The sequence below is a fragment of the Amblyraja radiata genome, chromosome 19 (assembly GCF_010909765.2).
Source record: "Amblyraja radiata isolate CabotCenter1 chromosome 19, sAmbRad1.1.pri, whole genome shotgun sequence".
NCBI lineage: Eukaryota > Metazoa > Chordata > Chondrichthyes > Rajiformes > Rajidae > Amblyraja > Amblyraja radiata.
This window is the reverse complement of record NC_045974.1, coordinates 21,643,284-21,665,521: the sequence shown is the minus strand read 5'-3', so window position 1 is coordinate 21,665,521 and position 22,238 is coordinate 21,643,284. Positions and strand designations below refer to the sequence as shown.

The 22,238-nt window shown below is 46.9% G+C and overlaps 1 protein-coding gene across 4 annotated transcripts in view; it reads left to right on the top strand.

Annotated features, from left to right (window-relative positions):
* Positions 1 to 22,238, top strand: part of syt1 (synaptotagmin 1) — a 227,332-nt gene that overhangs the window by 80,789 nt on the left and 124,305 nt on the right. For all 4 annotated transcript variants that reach the window (XM_033037960.1, XM_033037955.1, XM_033037956.1 and 1 more), the window contains one exon: positions 15,880 to 16,051. The gene's annotated coding sequence lies outside the window, so the exon portion shown is untranslated. The remainder of the gene's footprint in view (positions 1 to 15,879; positions 16,052 to 22,238) is intronic.

The following is a 22,238-nucleotide window of genomic DNA, read 5'->3' as shown; positions in this document are numbered from 1 at the left end:
GTATGGCTCTAAGATTCTATGACTGTAAAACTGCGCACAATATTCCAAATATGGCCTCCCCAGTGGCTGATAAAGCCTCGCTGTATGAGAGTTTAAACCTTTGTTTTAAACTCAATGGTAAAATGACATTCGAGTTCTCCGTGACAATGTGGCTTTAAATTTGGATGTTCGGCAGTCGGCCCTGAAGAAGCTGCACTTGACAAACAGATAAACGGCAGCTGGTGAAATCCAAACCCAATTTGTCAGCGTTGAGAACAAGATCTCTTCCACAGTGGGAGCTGACCTTGAGGTGGCAGCCAGCAGCAGCGTGCGTGGACCTGGTCCAAGGCTGTAATGAGGTCTGAAGAAGAATGATTCTGGGGAAGCTCAAACTGGCCAGGTTATTGGTGAGGAGGTGTCCCCCTGATAAGGCAGTTCACAACGTCTTCCATAGCCCTGCTGATGACATTTAGTGTCATAGTCATACAGCAAGGAAACAGGCCCTTCGGCCCATCTTTCCCATACCAATCAAAAGGCCTCGCCTACGCTGGTCCCACCTACCCTCATTTGGTCCACGTCCCTCTAAACCTTTCCTATCCATGTACCTGTCCAAATATCTATTATAAAAGTCATAAATACTGAGATACAATGAAATGATGATGGTTTGCGTGCCATCAAATCAGACCACACATGAGCACAACAGACATCGTTAAAACGCATGTAGGAAGTAACTGCAGATGGAGATAAGCACAAAGTGCTGGAGTAACTTAGCTGCTCAGGCAGCATTACTGACGAAAAGGAATAGGTGACGTTTCGAGCCGGAATCTTTCTTCTTCAGACTGAACATAGAGGTGGGGGGGTGAAACTGACCAGAAGGAACCAGGGCCGGCAACTGATGACCTCAGGAAGGGTGGGGTCCATAATGGCCCACGGTTAGTTGGGGAAGGGGAGACAACAAGAGGGATACAAGGATGTGAACAGTGGAACTGGTAGGACGACTAGGGTCGGGAGCGGGTGGACAGAGGGGAGGGCAGGGGATGGAAGAGTTAAGAAAGTATGTTCTATTAAAGGCGCATCTCTGCTCCCTGACATTTATTATTCTGAGCCACAATGGAGGACACAAGCTCAGCCTGGTGACCTGGCCATGTATACTCTGCTTCCTTTCACCCTTCATTAAGCTCAACGCCAATACAAGATTTACATTAAGTAATTTCAAGCCTTGGTGGCCTTCTTTTAAACATATCTTCTGTACAATTGATTAGCATAATGAAGGCAATATGAATGATAGCCAACGGACTCATTAAAGTTTCTTCAATTATTTAATGTGTTTCTTGAACATTTTATGTGCTGAAGTGTTCCTCAGACACAGCAACTTTATCTCTGTTGACATTTATATCCCTATTATCGTTACTTATTACTTCAGATCAATTTAAGCGTGGAATTTAAAGCTTCAGGCTGGGATTTTCTTTCTGTTGCTTGCACAGAATTACCAGCAGCCTGTGACCAATCCGTTGGCCATTTTTTTATCCCATAGGGGTGTACATGGTCTTCTCGAGGAGTACAAAATCATGAGAAATAGATCTTTATGATCTTTTTGTCAGAGTTGGGGACTCAAGAACCAGAGGACATACTGTAGGTTTAAGGTGAGATGGGAGAGATTTAATAGGAACCTGAGGGGTGACTTTTTTTACACAAAGGGCGGTGGATGTATGGAACAAGCTGCCGGAGGAGGTATGTGTAGGAAGGAACTGCAGATGCTGCTTTACACCGAAGAGAGACACAAAACGCTGGAGTAACTCAGGCAGCATCTCTGGGCAGAATGCTGGAGGGACAGGCAGCATCTCTGGACTGAAGAAACGGGTGATGTTTCGGGTCAAGATGCTTCTTCAGACTAATGCTTCCTGTGCGAAAAAGGGTCTCGACCCGAAACGTCACCCATTCCTTCTCTCCAGACATGCTGCCTGTCTCGCTGAGTTACTCCAGCAGTTTGTGTCTATCTGCCAGAGGAGGTAGTTGAGGCAGGTACTATCGCATTGCTTAAGAAACATTTAGTCAGGTACACGGATAGGACAGGTTTAGAGGGGTATGGGCCAAACGCAGGGAGTCCGGGTGGGAACCAGGGGAGGAAATCCTACCATAACAATTAGGATTAGTGTTTCCATCCACACACACAGAAACTGAACGCTGTTCTCGAAAGTTTTACCGCGATAAATAATTTACGCACCATGTTATACCTCTTGATCTGCCTTCAGAATTCAGTGCATGCAAAACAAGTGGCTTTTATTTTAATTGCACGCAGGATGAATAATCACCTTGAATACATAAATCCGGAAAATAAATGCTCCTGCCTTTCCTTCCTGGCACAAGAATGTCAGCAAAGTTAGAAAGTGACGGGATTATTTTTGAAAGCAGCATGCTGTTTTTTAGCTGCAGTTCCCCGCTGTGCTTTTGAACAGCGAGTATTAGCATTGAAACAACCTGTCTTTCAAGCTCAAAGTGATGCACTCTGAAAAGGCAAATGTGAAAATTTTAATTGAAGGGTGCATGATCGTCGTTACAAAAGGCATGGTACGATTTACCAAGTCGCCCTCTTATAAGTAGACTGGGGTGATAATTCCTGCTGAGCTGCGGCAAACTGTGTCCCTCCAGCCACGGATCTCCAGAGGAAATGTGCATCAGATATCAAGCAGTCGACAGAGGGAAGCAAAGGGATTCAGGTCTGCACAATTCCAAAAGGGGTCGGCATGATGCAGAGACAAAGATTTACGAGGATGTTGCCGGGATTCGAGGGTTTGAGCGACAGGGAGAGGTTGAGCAGGCTGGGACTCTATTCCTTGGAGCTCAGGAGGATGTGGGGTGATCTTGTAGAGGTGTATAATATCATGAGAGGAATAGATCAGGCGGACGCACAGAGTCTCTTGCCCAGGGTCGGGGATTCGAGGAGCAGAGGACCTACTGTAGGTTTGAGGTAAAGGGGGAAAGATTGAATAGGTATCTGAGGGTTAACTTTTTCCACACACAGGGTGGTGGGTGTATGGAGCGAGCTGCCAGAGGAGGTAGTTGAGGCAGGGACTATTGCAATGTTTAAGAAACAATTAGACAGGTACATGGATAGGACAGGTTTACAAAGGACACGCAGCAGTCAAATGCAGGCAGCTGGGACTAGTGTAGATGAGACATGTTGGTCGGTGTGGGCAAGTTGGGCCGAAGGGCCTGTTTCCAGGCTGTATGACTATCTACAGAAGCGGGCTCATACCAAAGATAGACGCAAAGTGCTGGAGTAATTCTGCGGGTCTCTGGAGAAAAAGGATGGATAACGTTTCGGGTCGGGACCATTCATTAGTCTGATTGTAGTTTGGAGGAGGAAACAAAGCGTGGCAGTTAATAGGTAAACATGGCGGGGGGGGGGGGGGGAGGAGGTTGATAGGCAGATGATTGGAAGAAAGGCCATAGATTAAAACAGGTGTGAGACCAGCTGATTGAAGAGTTGCGAATTGTGAAGCTAGAGGATGGAATGTGGGTGGATGAGGAGGGGGAGTGGAGGAGATGGGAGTCCCCTTCAGCTCCAGACCCGAAACGTCACCCATCCCTTTTCTCCAAACATGCTGCCTGAGTTACTCCAGCACTTTGTGTCTAGTTTACAAATTGTTCCAGGTCGGTGGAGCTTTTGATATGGGACACTGGTTGAGTGGCCCTGGAGTGGAGCTCTGCCCTGGTGCTCTGCTGTGTGTCTTTAACATGGAGATCATCCTTGGAGCTCCACTCTGGAGCTTTGGAACGAAAGCTGCGCCAAGAGATTCTGGAGTGGCAGCGGTTAATCAAGTCCTGGCTCAGGCACCGTTCAATGTGTGTACTTTACTGATTCACAATAGATTTTAATTATACTGCATGTGGCATTACTCACAGTGAGTTGGATGGTACATTGTTTCACAAGGACCACATTAACAATGCAGCATCGAATGTCACTTTCCACCAGTCGTATAGAGTTGTTTATTTTTGTGTTGAATACAGAGAGTCCTCTCTTTCCTTCTGCCTCCGCATTACTCCCACCATCTCCCACCTTCACCCTGCTCCTTCCCCCTCCTTCATAATCGCTCTACAAAGCCTTGAGTGCACTGGGCATCAACGTGATGGCGAGGAGAAGAGCCATCACGAACATCACAGAGGCAGCGGAGAAGGCCTCGAGATGGCTCTGGATCAGGAGAGAAGGTCCATGGTGGGGGGTGGGGGGGGGAGCTGCCACCTGAACACAAGTCATGGTCTCATCAACCACGGCTGGGTCACCTGGGTGAGGGTGTCTGATGTTGAAAGACCCGAAACACCCAATGACCCCAGGTTACATCACTGATGATGGGTTCAGGAGCATCAATAGGTGTATTTTTTTTCTATTAATCCTGACCAAGGTCTCCCATTTCCCTTTTATCCCCCCCTCTTCCTCTCTTCCCCTCTTCCCCCTCCCCCACTTTCATCTTCCCCCTTCACCCTCCCCCTCTCTCCACCAGTCCCCTCTCTCCAGCTTTACATTTCTCTCCTCGTTTTCTTATCTCCCCCTTTCTCTGAAGAAACGTCTCGAACCCGAAACGTCGCCTATCCATGTTCTCCAGAGATGGTGCCTGACCCACTGAATGTCCATTCTTCCAATTTTCGGTTAAGATGAAGGACACAAAGTGCTGGAATAACAGCATAGAAAACATAGAAAATAGGTGCAGGAGTAGGCCATTCGGCCCTTCGAGCCTGCACTGCCATTCAATATGATCATGGCTGATCATCCAACTCGGTATCCTGTACCTGCCTTCTCTCCATACCCCCTGATCCCTTTAGCCACAAGGGGCACATCTAACTCCCTCTTAAATGTAGCCAATGAACTGGCCTCAACTACCTTCTGTGGCAGAGAATTCCACAGAGTCACCACTCTGTGTAAAAAATGATTTTCTCATCTCGGTCCTAAAAGACTTCCCCCTTATCCTTAAACTGTGACCCCTTGTTCTGGACTACTCCAACATCGGGAACAATCTTCCTGCATCTAGCCTGTCCAACCCCTTAAGAATTGTGTAAGTTTCTATAAGATCCCCCCTCAATCTTCTAAATTCTAGCGAGTACAAACCGAGTCTATCCAGTCTTTCTTCATATGAAAGTCCTGCCATCCCAGGAATCAGTCTGGTGAACATTCTCTGTACTCCTTCTATGGCAAGAATGGCAAGCATCTCTGGAGGACATGGATAGGTGAATTTTTTGGGTCGAGACCCTTCTTCAGAATGATTGTAAAGGGGGGGGTGTGGGGTTCCGGGAGGAAGAAAACCTGGAAAACTTGGAAAACCGGAAAATGGGAGAGGCCATGCATAGAGAAACTGGAGTGGGTCGCCTTTGTAGGCAACTATTAATTGGAACACACAAGCAATAAGGTTAAAAAATCTGTCAACATTTCTGTTTTAATATAATAGTTAAATTTAATATAACCCAGGGTGCAAATGAATCATATTACTGCCTTGTTTACGATAAACAAATAATTCTGCGTTAATCAGTTTTCACTGGGCAGAAGCACATCTCCAATATCAGTTAGGAATCCCTGGAGAAATAGGATCGGTGACGTTTTGGATCGGGACACTCCTCTAGAGTCTGAAGAAGGGTCCGATGCAAAACGTCACCCATCCTTTTTCTCCAGAGGTGCAGCTTGACCCACTGAGTTAGTTACTCCTTCACTTTGTGTCCATCTTTGGTGGAAAGCAGCATCTATCAGCATTTACTCCTCCAGTCCGTTAGGAATCAGTTCATTGACATCAGTACTACTGGCAGTTCATAGAGCAGATTTATAGGTCAATGCAATTTACACTGTAAGTAAATGTTGGCACTCCCTTGGTGTAAAACCCTGGAGTACTACTCTTGCTGAACCAGTTCAACAAACTGAGCATGAATTTACTGATTCATAAAACTAGAGTGGGTAGCCTATGTAGGCAGCTATTAATTGGAACACACATGCAATAAGGTTCAGAAATCTGTCAACATCTCTGTTTTAATATAATAGTAACCCAGGGTGCAAATGAATCATATTACTGCCTTGTTTATGATAAACAAATAATTCCGCATTAAGCAAGACTTTGGATGTGTGAGGCAAATGGTTATTAATCTATGAAAGCTGCGGTATCGTCTACAGTACATCAGACTATCTGTCCTGAGTCAGAGAAGGAGTCTGCAACTTGTGTAGGAATAGCCAGGGACCAGGCTTTTTTTTTTTTTACCCCTACCTGCCGTGTGTGTCCTTCAGACTAGCAGATGGCTCATCCCTGAACAGCTCCGTAAAGGAGGACTCTCTGATTTATGGGCTGTTCCCAGGGACACATTCAGAGCTGGACATCAAGTACATTTGAAGATGCACTTTGCAGCATTGATGTGCAGAGGGATCTTGGGCTCCAAGCCCATAGCTGCTCGAAAGTGGCAACACAAGTAGATAGAGTGGAAAAGACGACACAAGACTTCGTTGACTACAGAATTAGCCACTACCCCCGGTAAATGAGCAATTGCAATTCTCTGCTTCTAAAGTATTTTGGAATAATACCGAGCTTGATGGTAGGTTGAAAGAAAATCCTTTTGTTTTGCCGAGAGAGAGAGAGAGACTCAGATCCATTTATTTTCCCCAAAACTGCAGGCTACACACTCACTCTCAGATCAACCGTTTCTTGCCATTAAAGCTCTTTTTCTTTACAAACAATATTTCATCCTTTGGCACGTGGAAACTCAGGACCCCATTCTTTGATGGTGAAGGTCACAGTGTTTATCTGCTAACAATCACACATGTAGGCTGCCTTTAAGCGTTAATCTTGTCCACCATGCTCCTGTTAGAAAGCAAGATGTTGCTCGATTCTGTAACGTAGAAAATAGAAATGGAAGCCATTTGGCCCTTCGACCCTGTTCTGCCATCCAATACTGTCAAGTAGGACACTCTATCTCAATGCAATATTCCTACTCTCTCTCCCACACCCCATAATGCTGCAAAATTGTAGTAATATTGTAGATACAGTCTATATTGTTATAAATCTCTCAACTCGTTCTCTTTCGATTTGCGTTATTTATAAATCTGCGCAAAAACGGTACCCGATAGTGCTACGGTTTTTTGCCACCTTACTTGCCATTCTCTCGTGCTGCAAGTGCATCCATTTTTGTTCCGATCGGTGAAAGTTATTGGTCTTCTCTCCTGTCATTTGCCGAGATGGCGACGCCCCTTCCGGCACCCGCTGTCAATCACTAGCAGCGAGAATAAAGCTGAAGGAGTGGAGTAGGCAGGGTGTGGGCGGGGGATGTGTTCGCGGGAGGTGGCAGCGGCGACCACCACGAGGAGCCGGGACCCGCTGAGTGCGACAGGAGCCGGAGATGGGAGCCGCTGTGTGAGTCCGGAACCAGGTCCTGGAGCCAGTGAGTGTGGTCGGAGCCAGGGCCGGGAGCCGCTGAGCCCACTCGCCCCACACACCCCTCTCTTCCCTCCCCCCCCCTACCATACACACCGCTCCCCACCTCCCACATGCACTCCCTCTCCTACACCCACACCCCCCCCCCTTCCCCGCACACACACCCTCCCCCACCCACCCCCTCCTCCCCCACCCACCCCCTCCTCCCCCACGCACCACCCCTCCCCCAAACACACACCCCTCCCTCACACGCCTCACACCCCCCTCCTGCCCCACACCCCCCTCCCTCACAAGCCTCCCTCCCCAACATCCCACCTCCCCCACATCCCCCTCCCCACACACCCCTCCTCTCCCACACCCCCTCCCCCAACCACCCCATCCCCCACCTCCCCTCACCCACACCTCCCTTCCCCTCCCCCACACCCCCCCTCCCCCCCCCCCACACCCCTTTCCCAACACCCCCCCCCCCCCCCCCACTCCTTCACACCCCCTCTGAATCCGTGGAGATCATAGTTAGGTGATGTTTATGTTGACACCCTTCTTCAGATTGATAGCACAGCCTGACCACATTCTAGATTCAGGGACAGTTTCTTCCCAGCTGTCATCAGGCAACTGACCTATCCTACCAACAGCTCGAGAGCTGTCCTGACCAGCCATCTACCTCATTGGAGACCCATAAACTATACTTATTTGGACTTTACTGGGCTTTATCTTGCACTAAACATTATTCCTTTTATCCTGTATCTGTACACTGTGGACCGTTTGATTGTAACCATGTATAGTGTTTCCGCTGACTGGATAGCATGCAACAAAAAGCTTTTCACTGTACCTCGGTACACGTGACAATAATAAACTAAACTAGCAATCCCGGTACATTAGCACTATCCTACACACTAGGGACAATTTTTACTGAAGCCAATTAACCTACAGACCTGCACGCCTTTGGAGTGTGGAAGGAAACCAAAGAAAACCTACGTGGTCATGGGGAGAACGTACAAACTCTGTACAGACAGCACCCCTAGTCAGGATCGAACCCAGATCTCTGGCGCTGTAAGGCAGCGACTATCGCTGTGTTGCCGTGCCTCCCAATTTAAAAAAAATCATTTTTCTTAGACATGGCGACAGAAGGTTAGAGAGCACTTACTAAACTAATCTAATCTAAACCAAGCTAAACTAAATACAAGCAGAATGTTGCAAGATCCCACTGGTACTTAGTCTCGGCGTTGGTTCTATGAACCATTCAACATTTCCTTGAGCTTCGTCTGCTTTGATCTGTCGTTTTCACACCTAACCCTTCCACATCTCTAGTCTCCCCCTCCCCTGACTTTCAGTCTGAAGAAGGGTCTCGACCCGAAACGTCACCCATTCCTGCTCTCCTGAGATGCTGCCGGCCCCGCTGAGTTCTTGTGTCGATCTTCGGTGTAAACCAGCGTCTGCAGTTCCTTCCTACGCTGTTGTTGCGTTGTTCCCTCTGTGTAATCAGCTGTTGCAGGTGAGGTGATGGGGGAAGGGGCTGTGCATCATTCGAGGCTTGCGCACTGGAGGCTGATTGCAGCTACCAGCCGGAGTGACAGGATCAGTGGGTTGCACGGGGCTAATGGCAGCCTCCTGCTGAAGGTCGTTAGCTCCCTTTCACAGTCGAGTCAATAGCTCTCTCCTTGACTCAGCCCCTCCAATTATATCGTCAGCAGCCATTGTTTAAGTACGGCTGAAGCAAAAGGAACACCATCGCTCTGTTTAACTCTTTGATAGCTTGAGAGAACTTCCCATCACCTTAGAGTCAAGAGTGTTTTATTGTTGTATGTCCCATATAATGACATTCTTATGCCCCTGTCCCACTTAGGAAACCTGAACGGAAACCTCTGGGCACTTTGCGCCCCACCCAAGGTTTCCGTGCTGGTTCCCAGAGGTTCCCGGAGGTTTTTGTCAGTCTCCCTACCTGCTTCCACTACCTGCAACCTCCGGCAACCACCTGCAACCTCCGGGAACCGCACGGAAACCTTGGGTGGGGCGCAAAGTCTCCTGAGGTTTCCATTCAGGTTTCCTAAGTGGGACAGGGGCATAAACTTGCTGCACCACAACAGAATATGTAAACATAGTACACTGTAAACAATATAATAAACAAGAAAGGAAATGAAAAAGTTAATTGTGTGGGTGTGTGTGTATATATATATATATATACACATATACATAATACATATATCACACAAAAGCACACACACATAAAAGCAAACAATATTAGTGCAAAAGACAAAACCAATCCCCCCAAGTCTATGTAGTTTGGAGCTTATTTGGTGGTTGTTGTGTTTAACGTGTGTTTAGCAGCTGATGGCCGTAGGGAAGAAGGTGTTCCTGAACCTGGACGTTACGGTTTTCAGGCTCCTGTATCTTCTGCTAGGAGTAATATGAGAGTGTGGCCAGGGTGGTGTGGGTCTCTGATGATCCTGGCTGCGTTTTTGAGGTAGGGACTCCTGTAAATCCCTTAGATGGTGGGGAGGTCAGTGACCGTGACGGACTGGTCAGTGTCCACCACTTTTTGCAGTCTTCTTTGCTCCTGGGCATTCAAGTGCCGAATCAGGCCGTGATTTAACCAGTCAATACTGTCCACCTGTAAAAGTTCCAGAGAGTCCTCTCTGACAAACCGAGTCTCCACAATCTTCTCAGCAAGTAGATCTTCATAAATATGCACGCCCAGGAATTTAGAAACATAGAAACATAGAAATTAGGTGCAGGAGTAGGCCATTCGGCCCTTCGAGCCTGCACCGCCATTCAATATGATCATGGCTGATCATCCAACTCAGTATCCCGTACCTGCCTTCTCTCCATACCCTCTGATCCCCTTAGCCACAAGGGCCACATCTAACTCCCTCTTAAATATAGCCAATGAACTGGCCTCGACTACCCTCTGTGGCAGGGAGTTCCAGAGATTCACCACTCTCTGTGTGAAAAAAGTTCTTTGTCTTTGAAGCTTTTAACTCTCTCCAGCATCGTCCCGTCGATATAAACAGGTTTGTGGGTCCTCGTCCCTCCCCTTCCAAAGTCCACAATCAGCTCCTTGGTCTTACTGACATTGAGAGCCAGCTTGTTGTGTTGGCACCATTTGGTCTGTCGATCGATCTCACTTTTATACTCGGACTCATCACCATCTGTAATTCATCCACAACGGTGGTGTCGTCGGCGAACTCGAAGATGAAGTTTGCACTGTGTCCGGCTATACAGTCATGAGTATAGAGTGAGTAGAGCAGGGGGGCTGAGCACGCAGCCTTGAGGTGCTCCAGTACTGATGGTTATCGATGGAAGAAATGTTGCTGCCAATTCAAACAGACTGTGGTCAGTGATGAGGAAGTCGAGGATCCAGTTTCAGAGAGATGTGCAGAGACCCAGTTCCGTGAGCTTGGTAACTAGCGAGCTTGGTAACTAGCTTGGAGGCGATGATAGTATTGAATGCTGAGCTGTAGTCTATTAACAACAGCCTGATGTATGTGTTTTATTTGTCCAAGTGCTCCAGTGCAGAATGGAGAGCCAGTGAGATCGCATCCGTTGACCTGTTGTGGCGGTAGGCGAATTGTAATGGGGCGTAATAGTATTTTACTGTAATATTGTAATCGGACAGGATGGATGTGATGGCACTAGAGAAGGAATATTTTCAGCAGCAGCACTTCAAGGGGATCTGAGGGGCACATTAATCACCCAGAGTTTAGGGAGTAAAATCCTGTCACCAATTTGGGGCAGTACAGTGGAGCAGCGGTAGGGTTGTTGCCTTACAGCGCCAGAAACTCTGACTACGGGTGTTGGCTGTTTGCAAGTTCTCCCTGCGAGTGCGTGGGTTTTCTCCGGGTGCTCTGGTTTCCTCCCACATTCCAAAGACGTACAGGTTTGTAGGTTAATTGGCTTCTGTAAAAAATGTAAATTGTCTAGTGTGTAGGATAGTGCTAGTATACGGGGTGATTGCTGGTCGGTGGGCCGAAGGGCCTGTTTCTGCCCTGCATCTCAAAAATCTAAAAGGGTGAAGCATCTTTTTCTCCCCAGAGTCCATTACTCCACCATCTGATATCAGGCAGGCAGAGACAGAGATTTAGGTGATAGGATATCAGACTATGAGGGCACACACAATATTACAAGGGACACAATCTGATCGTTGTTTTGGTAGCAATAAAGTAGAGGCGAGAATGGATCACATTCACTCAGTCTAATTTCCTTTTGCAATCTGATAACATTATATATTACTTTTCTACTGCTGCTTTGAACTAAACCACACTGGCCAAGGCCAAAACATCGGTTCACATTCTCCCTGGACTTTGTGTACTGTCCAATTCACCTCTACCCCATTGTGGACATTGGACTTTGTCTGTGGAACTGGTGCGCTACATTGCTGGGAACTATATCCTGCGCTCTGCATCGTCCCCTTTGCTCTACCTGTTGTACTTAAGTTTGACGAGTCAAGAGAGAGTCACGAGTATATAATTGTCATATGTACTGAAATGGAACAGTTACATTTGGGGCGGCACAGTAGCGCAGCGGTAGAGCTGCTACCTTACAGCGCCAGAGATCCGGGTTCAATCCTGACTATGGGTGGCCGTATGGAGTTTGCACGTTCTCCCTGTGACCGCGTGGGTTTTCTCCGGGTGCTCTGATTTCCACCCATATTCCGAAGACGTACAAGTTTGTAGGTAAATTGTCCCTGGTGCGTAGGATGGAACTAGTCTTGGGCAGCGCGGACTCGGTGGGCCGAAGGGCCTGGTTCCACACTGTATCTCCAAACCAAACTAAATTCTTACTTGCAGCAACACAACAGGTTTGTAACCAGTGTACTCAATAGATAATATTAATAAATAAAACACACAATATACAGCAGAGCAAACAAAACAAAGTCCAAAGTTACAGCCAAGGCAGTTTGGGGTTCGAGGTTTGGTGATGTTAGTAGCGTTCAATAGCCTGATAGTTGTTGGGAAGAAGCTGTTCCTGAACCTGGAGATCATGGTTTTCAGGCTCCTGTACCTTCATCCCGATAGCAGGAGTGAAATGAGAGCGTGGCCAGGGTGGTGTGGATCTTTGGTGATGCTGGCTGCCTTTTTGAGGCAGTACCTCTATACACATGTATACACTTGACTGTAGGTGGACATGCAGTGCTGGAGTAACTTAGCAGGTCGGGCAGCATCTCTGGAGAAAATGAATACCACAACTCTAATACATTGTGGTCTGACTTACTCCATTGTGGGTTATTCCAGCATTTTGTGTCTATCTTCCATATAAACTTCCTTCCTACTCAGATACTTGATTGTATTTATGTATACTGTATCTGTTCTGTTTGGATAGCATACAAGATCAAAGCTTTTCACCATACCTTGCTACACGTGGCAATACTAAACCTGAACCTTAGAAGCAACGATGCTTCCACCATCCCTTTGACACAGATGCTGTTTTGCTTGCTGAGATCCTCCAGCGGTTTGAGTTAATCTCTCCCTGAGCTTTCTATTGGCATTGCACCAATTCCTTAAGCCGTCTCCTCGACGCATTTGCTTCCTTAGGCATCTGAGAAGATTTGGCATATCCACGAGGATTCTCTCAAACGTCTACGGATGCTCTTCAGAGGGTATGTGGCCTGGTGTGGCCACATCTCAGCCTGGTGTGGCCACTGCTCTCCTCTTGACCGCCTGAGCCTGCAGCGAGTGGTGAACACAGCCCAGTCCTTTGCAAGGTACACAAAAATGCTGGAGAAACTCAGCGGGTGCAGCAGCATCTATGGAGCGAAGGAAATAGGTGACGTTTCGGGCCGAAACCCTTCTTCAGAATGAAACCCTTCTCAAGGTATGCCTACTTTGAAGAAGTTCTCCTCCTACTCCACTCCAGTCCTTCGCAGGCTCGGCAATTCCTCCCATCCAGTCCATCTTCACGGTGCGTCGCATCAGGATGGGTGGAAGTATCGTCAAGGATGCCTGGCACCCTGGCCGTTCCCTTTTCCCCCGTCTACCTTCTGGGAGCATATACAGTAGCCTGAAAACTCGGATGTCCAGACTTCAGAACCGCTTCTTCCCCGCTGTTTTGGATTGGCAGATGAGGGGAGAACCAGAGGACGTGGGTTTAAAGTGACGGGGGAAAGGTTTAATAGGAATCTGAGGTGTGACCTTTTCACACAAAGGGTGGTGGATGTATGGAACAAGCTGCTGGAGGAGGTGGTTGAGGCAGGGACTATCGCAATGTTAAAGAAGCAAGTAGACAGGTACATGGATAGAATAGGTTTAGAGGGATATGGGCCAAACCCAGACAGGTGGGACTAATGTAGATGGGACATATTGATCGGTGTGGACAAGTTGGTGCCAAAGGACCTGTATCCACACTGTATGACTATGACTCTCTCTCTATGAGTAAGTGACAAAGGCTAGAGGTGAAAAGGAGACAAAGGGTGTCAGTAAAATGTAGACATGTAACTGCAGATGTTGGTTTACAAAAACAGTAGGAAGGAGTTGTGAGGTGTTGAACTTATACATCAAAATGTGGTGAAAATGAGAAGCTAGTGCGACTTGGGTGGGGGAAGGATAGAGAGAAAGGGAGTGCCAGGGCTACCTGAAGTTAGAGAAATCAATATTGTGGGGGGATGATTTTTTGTCTGTACGTAATCCTGTTAGTCTTTGTCCAAGATGGCTGCCGTGAAGAGAGAGTGGACGCTGGCACGCTTTAGCTGCCGCTGCTCTCTCTTCACATTGTGTTTTTGATTTTTAGTTTTTGGACTGAATTCTGTTTTTAATTTGTGTTTCTGTGATGTCTTTATTATTTATTTTATTCTGATTATATGTTTTTTATTCCTGTTAATCTTTGTAAGGTGTCCTTGAGATGTCTGAAGGGCGCCCAAAAATAAAATGTATTATTATTATTAATATTCATACCACTGGGCTGTAAGCTGCTCACTGCTACCCTCAGGAAGAAGGTACAGGAGCCTGAGAACCGTGACCTCCAGGTTCAAGAACAGCTTCTCCCCATCAACCAGCAGGCTGTTGAACCAACCAGAACAACCCTAACCACAGCCCTGCCTTAGCAACAACCAAAGATCCTTGGCAACAACTACCATGGCCCTTGTTTAGGTTGCACTAGGTATTGCAGTTTGCATTATTATGGTCTAGTTACCTGGTGCTACTGATAATTTATTGTATCATTGTATACATTTAGTTGTGTTGTTGTATTAATATGCCGGTAAAGCTGCAACTAGTAAGAATTTCATTATTCCGTTCTCAGTACATATGACGATGGGGAGAAGGCAGCCACAGGTTATTGATTGGGGACGATCAGCCATGATCACAATGAATGGCGGTGCTGGCTCGAAGGGCCAAATGGCCTCCTATAACCACCTATTCACCTATAACCACCTATCACTTCAGATAAACACAAAATGCTGGAGTAATTCAGCGGGTCAGGCAGCATCTCTGGAGAAACAGAATGGGTGATGTTTCGGGTTGGGACCCTTCTTCAGACTTTGTCTTCAATCTGAAGATGGATCCCAGCCTGAAATGTTACCTATCCATTTTCTTCAGAGCTGCTGCCTGACCTGCTGAGTTAAGCAGTGCTGGCTCGAAGGGCCGAATGGACTCCTCCTGCACCTATTTTCTATGTTTCTATCATCCATGCTTTATTCGTCCATTTCTAATTATATTTTGGCCTTGAATTGGATCATGTGGACTATGGCGGCACAAGGAATTGCAGATGCTGGAATCTTGAGCAAAACACAAAGCGCTGGAGAAAATCAGCAGGTCCGGCAACATCTGTGGAGGGAAATGGACAAGATACATTTCGAGCTGGGAAAAGGCCACAAAGTGCTGGCGTAACTCAACAGATGCAACGCAGAAACAGGCCATTCTGCCCACCGAGTCTGCACAGACCAGCAATCCTTGCACACTGACATTAGGGACAATTTACAATTTTTAGTAAATCCAATTAACCTACTAACTTGCATGTCTTTGGAGTATGGGAGGAGATCAGAGATCCCGAAGAAAACCCACGCAGGCCACAGAGAGAACGTACAAACACCGTAATGACAGCACCTGTAGATAGGATCGAACCTGGGTCTCTGGCGCTGTAAGGCAGCAACTCTACCGCTGAGCCACCCTACAGTAATGTTTCGGGTCAGGACCCTTCTTCAGACAAGGATGTTGATAAGATTCAATGCCAAAATGCAGGCATCTGCAAACAAACAGCATATGTTTACTGAAAGTTTGGGGCAGGAAAGAAGGAATTTCATGAATAATTGATAAATAGACTAATTGCTACTTAATTCACCTTATGTTGTGCAAAATAGTTTGACTAAATTGGTGACTGTCAACCAGGTAGATGGATTTTAAACAATCTGAGCAAGTCAGATGAATATTGCGTATAATGTGTTTGTGTGTCAATGGCAAATTTGAACAATAAAAACATCAATTATCCTCTCAAGTTGTCAGTGTTATACTTTTTGTGGGTCACGGCTACTATGAAACCTCTGTTTTATTAATGCATTTTTTACAAATTGCAGCAAATCATCACAGACATCAACACAGCCCGAATAAATGGGCTCTGCCTGACTGCATTTGAATTGACTCCCGATCAGCCACGACCCATAGGAAACCAGATTGGGTCCGAACTCCACACCACTTCAAAAGCCATCAATTCGGGAGGGTGTACTTTCTCTCAAAAACAAGCCTCGGGTAAGAATTTTAACACCTCTCTCAAACTTTGCTGAAACTATTTGTGTGTAGTGAGTTGCTTTCAAGGGCAGTTCCCTCATGTAAACGCCAGTGGCCATTTTGTATTCCCCTGTGATAAGGTTCACTGATGAATGTGGAGTGTTAAAGGAAAACTAGAGACAGAACTCTCACCTTTATTGTGCTTCCTGCCTATTCTTGATGTCCTGAAGCACTTTGTAGTCAGTGAAGTGCTTTACCATTTGATGTGCGGTCGATGATTTGATGGGAAAATGCTGGCAGCCATTTTGCACGCATCAGGATCCCAAAACCATCAACTTGATTCTGCCCAGGGTGGTCCTGCATTGATTGAGAAATAAACATTGGATACTTAAAGGTTTCATATTTCATATTGTGACATGGACATTTTTGCCCATCGAGTCTGTGCCAGTTCACTGCAATCTCATTTATTGCATCAATGGGGCCTTTACTGTCACATGTGCAAAGTGCAAACACACAGTGAAATTATTTTCTTACAGTCCAGTAGAGTATTGCCATATGTAAGCACACCCCTGATTAGCAAGTGTACAGAAATAGTCTACTGAGACCGCATGCAAGAGGCGCCATTTATTGATGCCATTTCCAAAGTCCAGTCCGTGCTCCAATTCTTATGAGTGATGCCTGTTCCAGGCAAGTCCCAGGCTGCTGCGGGCCTCCGGGCATCGACTTTCTTGAACGCCACGCCCCTCTACTCGCCCATCCACCTTTGTGTCCCGGGGGCACCTCCCGCAGCCGACTTTGGCGGCTCGGTAGGCCAGACCCCGGTTCCCTCTCCTCCCACCGGCCTTGCCCCTCGCCCGTCGCATCCATTGTCATCACTGGCTCCCTCCTCCTGGTCTCTGGTCTTCAGGGGATGAGCAGGGGCCGGATCGGCGGGCTCCCCCTTCCAAGTTGCGGCCCGCCAGGTCTTGCTTCCAGCCGTGAAAGGGCCGCAGCCCTCTGGGGGAATCGTGCGCAGTGAAGTAACGGCACGGAAATAGGTTCTTCGGCCCATCTCATTCATACCCACCAAGGCTGCCTAACCAAGCTGGTGCCATTAGCCTGTACCTGACCCTTGCAAACCTTTCCTATCCATCCAATTTTCCCTGTAACACTCCCGTCAAAGACCAAATTCCACCATTCATCAACAAATTAACGGAATTCAGCGTGTCAGGCAGCATCTCTGGAGAACATGGATAGGCAACGTTTCGGGTCGGGACACTTCTTCAGCCCTACTGTGGACAGAGTTTAGTTTGGTTTATTGTCACCTGTACCGAGGTACAGTGAAAAGCCTTTTAGTTGCGTGCTAAACAGTTAGCGGAAAGACTAGACATGATTAAAATCAAGCCGTCCACAGTGTACAGATACAGGATAAAGGGACTGAAGTTTAGAGCAAGGTAAAGTCCGATTAAAGATAGTCGGACGGTCTCTAATAAGATGGATGGTAGGTCAGGAACACCCTTTAATTGGTGATAGGATGGTTCTGTTTAGACTCTAGACATTAGAGATACAGTGTGGAAACAGGCCTTGAAATTAGATTTTTACCAAAATCCACTTTCAAAAACAAAGCAGTCTTGGCATGAAATATCAAGGTGTAGGAGCAAATCAATCATTATGAATTAGAGGGGAGTCTTTTCCTTTAAGCAACAATCTCATCCCAATTCAGGTTTCTTTATTTTTTATCTTTCATTGTTTGAAGGTTCAGTGAGATTAGAGTTTAGTTTAGTTTTGAGATACAGCACGGAAACAGGCCCTTCGGCCCAACAAATCCACGCCGACCAGTGATCACCCTGTACACTAACACGGTTCCACCCAGAAGAGACAATTTCACAACTTACCAAAGCCAATTAACCTACAAACCTGGACGTCTTCAGAGTGTGGAGGAAATCGAAGCAATTGGAGAAAACGCACGCTGTCACAAGGAGATCATACAAACTCCTTACAGACAGCACCCACAGTCAGGATCAAACCCACTTCTCTGACGTTGTAAGGCAGCCACTCCACCACTGAGCCACTGTGCTGCCCAAGCTGTTCCCATCAACATTCCCATTATCATTCTCATCAACTACTAAATTCCTGCACTCATCAACACATTAGTGATAACTCAGCGGGAAAGGCAGCATCTCTGGAGAACATAGATGGGTGACGTTCTTCCCCCTTACTGTGGACAGAGTATAGGTGCTTTGTAAAATGGTCACACTGTGTAAAATGGATAATTGGCCCATGTCCTATCATCCAGCTTTCCTCTTATCAAAGATAATTTGTTATCTTCGAATACTTGGCAGAGGGTGCAATGATTCTCATTCTCTGCAATACAAAATGAGGGATATTTCTGAGTCAACTGGAAATTGAAGGCAAAGATTCAGTAATTTGCAACAAATTGAGACTAATTCAGCAGAGCAGGCTTGTGCTGTTTAGCTGAGAGTCGGAAAAATGTTCAAGAAATCTAATGTCAAAAATCCAGCGGTCTTAGCGATAATACTCAACCTCATAACGCACATGAATATTGTGAAGAAAGGGTCGTGACCCAAAAAGTGACCTATCCATGTCCTCCACAGATGCTGCCTGACCCACTGAGTTACTCCAGAACTATGTGTGTTGCTCAATAGTCCTGTCATCCCATCACGCCTGTGTTATATCATTAAATATTGAGCACCAAAGCACCAAAGCAGGTCCTCCGACCCAACTCGCCCAATCCGACCTAGCTGCTCCATCTAAGATAGACCCACTTGTCTGAGTTTGGCCCATATCCCTCTAGAAACATAGAAACATAGAAATTAGGTGCAGGAGTAGGCCATTCGGCCCTTCGAGCCTGCACCGCCATTCAATATGATCATGGCTGATCATCCAACTCAGTATCCCGTACCTGCCTTCTCTCCATACCCTCTGATCCCCTTAGCCACAAGGGCCACATCTAACTCCCTCTTAAATATAGCCAATGAACTGGCCTCGACTACCCTCTGTGGCAGAAAGTTCCAGAGATTCACCACTCTCTGTGTGAAAAAAGTTCTTCTCATCTCGGTTTTAAAGGATTTCCCCCTTATCCTTAAGCTGTGACCCCTTGTCCTGGACTTCCCCAACATCGGGAGCAATCTTCCTGCATCTAGCCTGTCCAACCCCTTAAGAACTCTAAGCCTTTCCTGTCCATGTACATGTCCAAGTGTCTTTAAAATGTTTTTTTACACCTACCTGAACCGTCTCCTCTGGCACCACGTTCTGCACACTCACTCACACTTCTGTGTGAAAAAGTTGCCCCTCAGATTATTAATCCCTCTTTCCTTAAACCTCTGCCTGTGGTTCTTGATTCCCCTATTCTGGGTAAAAGACTCTGTGCATTCACCCTAACAATTGCCCTTATGATTTTATACACCTCTAAAAGAACACCCCGCAACCTCCTGCGCTCCAAGGAATAATGTCCCAGCCTGCTCAACTCCTCTCTATAGTTCAGGCCCTCGGGTCCTGGCAATAACATCGTAAATCTCTTTCCAGCTCAATGTCATCTTTATTCTAGCAGGGTGAACAAAACTAAATGCAATACAAGTGTCGCCTCACCAACGTCTTGGACAACTGTAGCCAGTTAGTACCCACGATATGGTTATTTGTGTCATGCTAAATTACACATGGGTTAAACACAGTGGCACAGCGGTAGAGTTGCTGCATTATGGCGCCAGAGATCCGGATTCGATCCTGACTACGGGCGCTGTCTACACGGAGTTTGTATATTCTCCTTATGACTGCGTGGGTTTTCTCCGGGTGCTCCGGTTTCCTCCCACATGCAGGTTTGTAGGTTAATTGGCTTCTATAAATTGTAAATTGTCCCTCGTGTATAGGATAGTGCTAGCGTAAAGGGTGATCGCTGGTTGGCATGGACTTGGTGGGCCGAAGGGCCTGTTTCTGCACTTTCTAAAAATCGGAAGGATATAACTTTAACGTAAGAGGGGCAAAATTTAAAGGAGATGCGGAGGATAGGTTTTCTACACGGGTGGGTGCCTGGTATGCGTTGTCAGGGCTGGTGGTGGAGGCAGATATGATACTGCCGTTTGAGAGGCTTTTAGATAGGCACATACATATGCAGGGAATGGAGGGAAATGGATCACATGTTTGGCACAGACATTGTGGGCCGAAGGGCCTGAGCCTGTGGAGGGAAATGGACAGCCGACATTTCGGGTCAAGACGCTACTTCAGACCCGAAACGTCGTCTGTACATTCCCTCCGCAGATGCTGCCTGACCGCTGAGTTCCTCCAGCACGTAGTGTTTTGTTCACATTTTCTAAGTAGTTTGTTTTTGATCAAAAGATTTTGAGTGGACAATCTTTTTTAATCGCCTGTCGACAAGAATTAGTACTCAGTTGCCGCCGTGCTTGCATTTTGTGTGATGTGATTCGCATTAATGTTGGGGACTTTACCTCAATCAGGCCCGGAAGCTGTGGTTAATGGAAGTGTCTGATGGAAAGAATGGAGATAGAAATTCTTGGCAGCCAAGTGTGGAAGTGTAACTGATGGTAATTGAGAATGATATACTGTTAAATTAAACTTGAAGAGTCCGTGTTGGATGAAAATGTGCTACCAAGTACAGGAAGCTAACAAGTCCTTTCTGTCCAATAATATGACCTCAGTTGTCGTCTCCCGGGCACCATCTCTGTGCTGGGCAATTACATAGAACATAGAACAGTGCAGCAGTAGGTAGCACAGCGGCACAGCGGTAGAGTTGCTGCCTCACAGTGCCAGAGTTCAATCCTGACTGCGGGTGAGTTCTGTGTGCGGAGTTTGTACGTTCGCCCTGTGACTGCGTGGGTTTTCTCCGGGTTCTCCGGTTTCCTCTCACAACCCTAAATATGTGCAGGTTTGTAGAAATTAGGTTGAAATTTTGTAGAAGTTTGGCTTTGGTAAAAATTGTAAATTGTTCCTAGTGTGTAGGATAGTGCTAGTGTACGGGGGTGACTGCTGGTCGGCACGGAGGTGAGATGGGCCGAAGGGCCTGTTTCCACGTTGTATCTCTAAAGTCTACAGGACTACAGGAACAGGCCCACAATGTCTGTGCCAAGTTAAACTATTCTGCTATGCCTGGAAGGTTATGTGGCTACGTAAAATTGGAGAATTGTGGCACGGGCGCAGTCGTAGAATTGCTGTCTTACAGCACCAGAGATCTGGGTTCGATCCTGACTACGGGTGCTGGCTGTGCAGAGTTTGTACGTTCTCCCTGTGACCTCGTGGGCTTTCACCAGGTCGAGAGCCATGCGTAGATCTGACTGAGCAAGGGGGACTCATCAGAAAAATAAGGAGCTGTAGATACTGGGATCTTGAGCAAAACACAACATTGCCAGGGGGACCCAGCGAGTCAGGCGTTACCTGTAGAGAGAAGGGACAGGTGACATTTCAGGCCAGGACCCTTCCTCGAGGTTGAGATCCTTCTTCAGACTGACGGTAGGGGGCAGAAAGCTGTAAGAGAGGGGTGGGGGCAGGACTAAACCTGGCAAGTGATGGGTGGATACAGGTGAGGGGGTGTTTGATTTGCAGATGGGCGGTGTAAGTGACAAAGGCTGGAATAGAAAGGTGACAGATAATGATGCAAGTGGAGGAGCAAAATATAAAGCTGGAGGGAGGAATGTGGGTGGGATGGGCGAGAGGGGAAATAATAGGGAAATGGGGAGCTCGGGTTTGGGAGATAAGCATACGGAGGAGGGGAAAGAACATTAATAAACAAAACAGATTTTTACAGTAAGGGACACAAAATGCTGGAGTAACTCAGCTAGACATTAGGGATAATTTACAGAAGCCATGTGGAACGTTCTGCCAGGGCTGGTGTTGGAGGCAGATGCGTTAGTGGTGTTTAAGCAACCTCTAGTAGGAAGAGATAGATACAAACTGCTGGAGTAACTCAGCAGGTCAGGCAGCATCGCTGGAGAAAATGGATAGGTGACATTTTGGATCGGGACCTTCTCTCTGGCTGGTATGTCCATCCCTTTTTAGCCCTGAACCAAATAAATAGTTAATCACATTGGAATCAGATAGAGACGAGACATGGGTAAGATTAACTTTCTTGTAAGCCTGACTGATTTTTTCAACAACCCAGTAATTTCCTTGCCATCTTTACTGATTTATTTGGTTTAGGGGAATGTAAATTCCACAGCTACCATCTGGAGACACAAGCCCGTGTCTTTCAATCAATGGT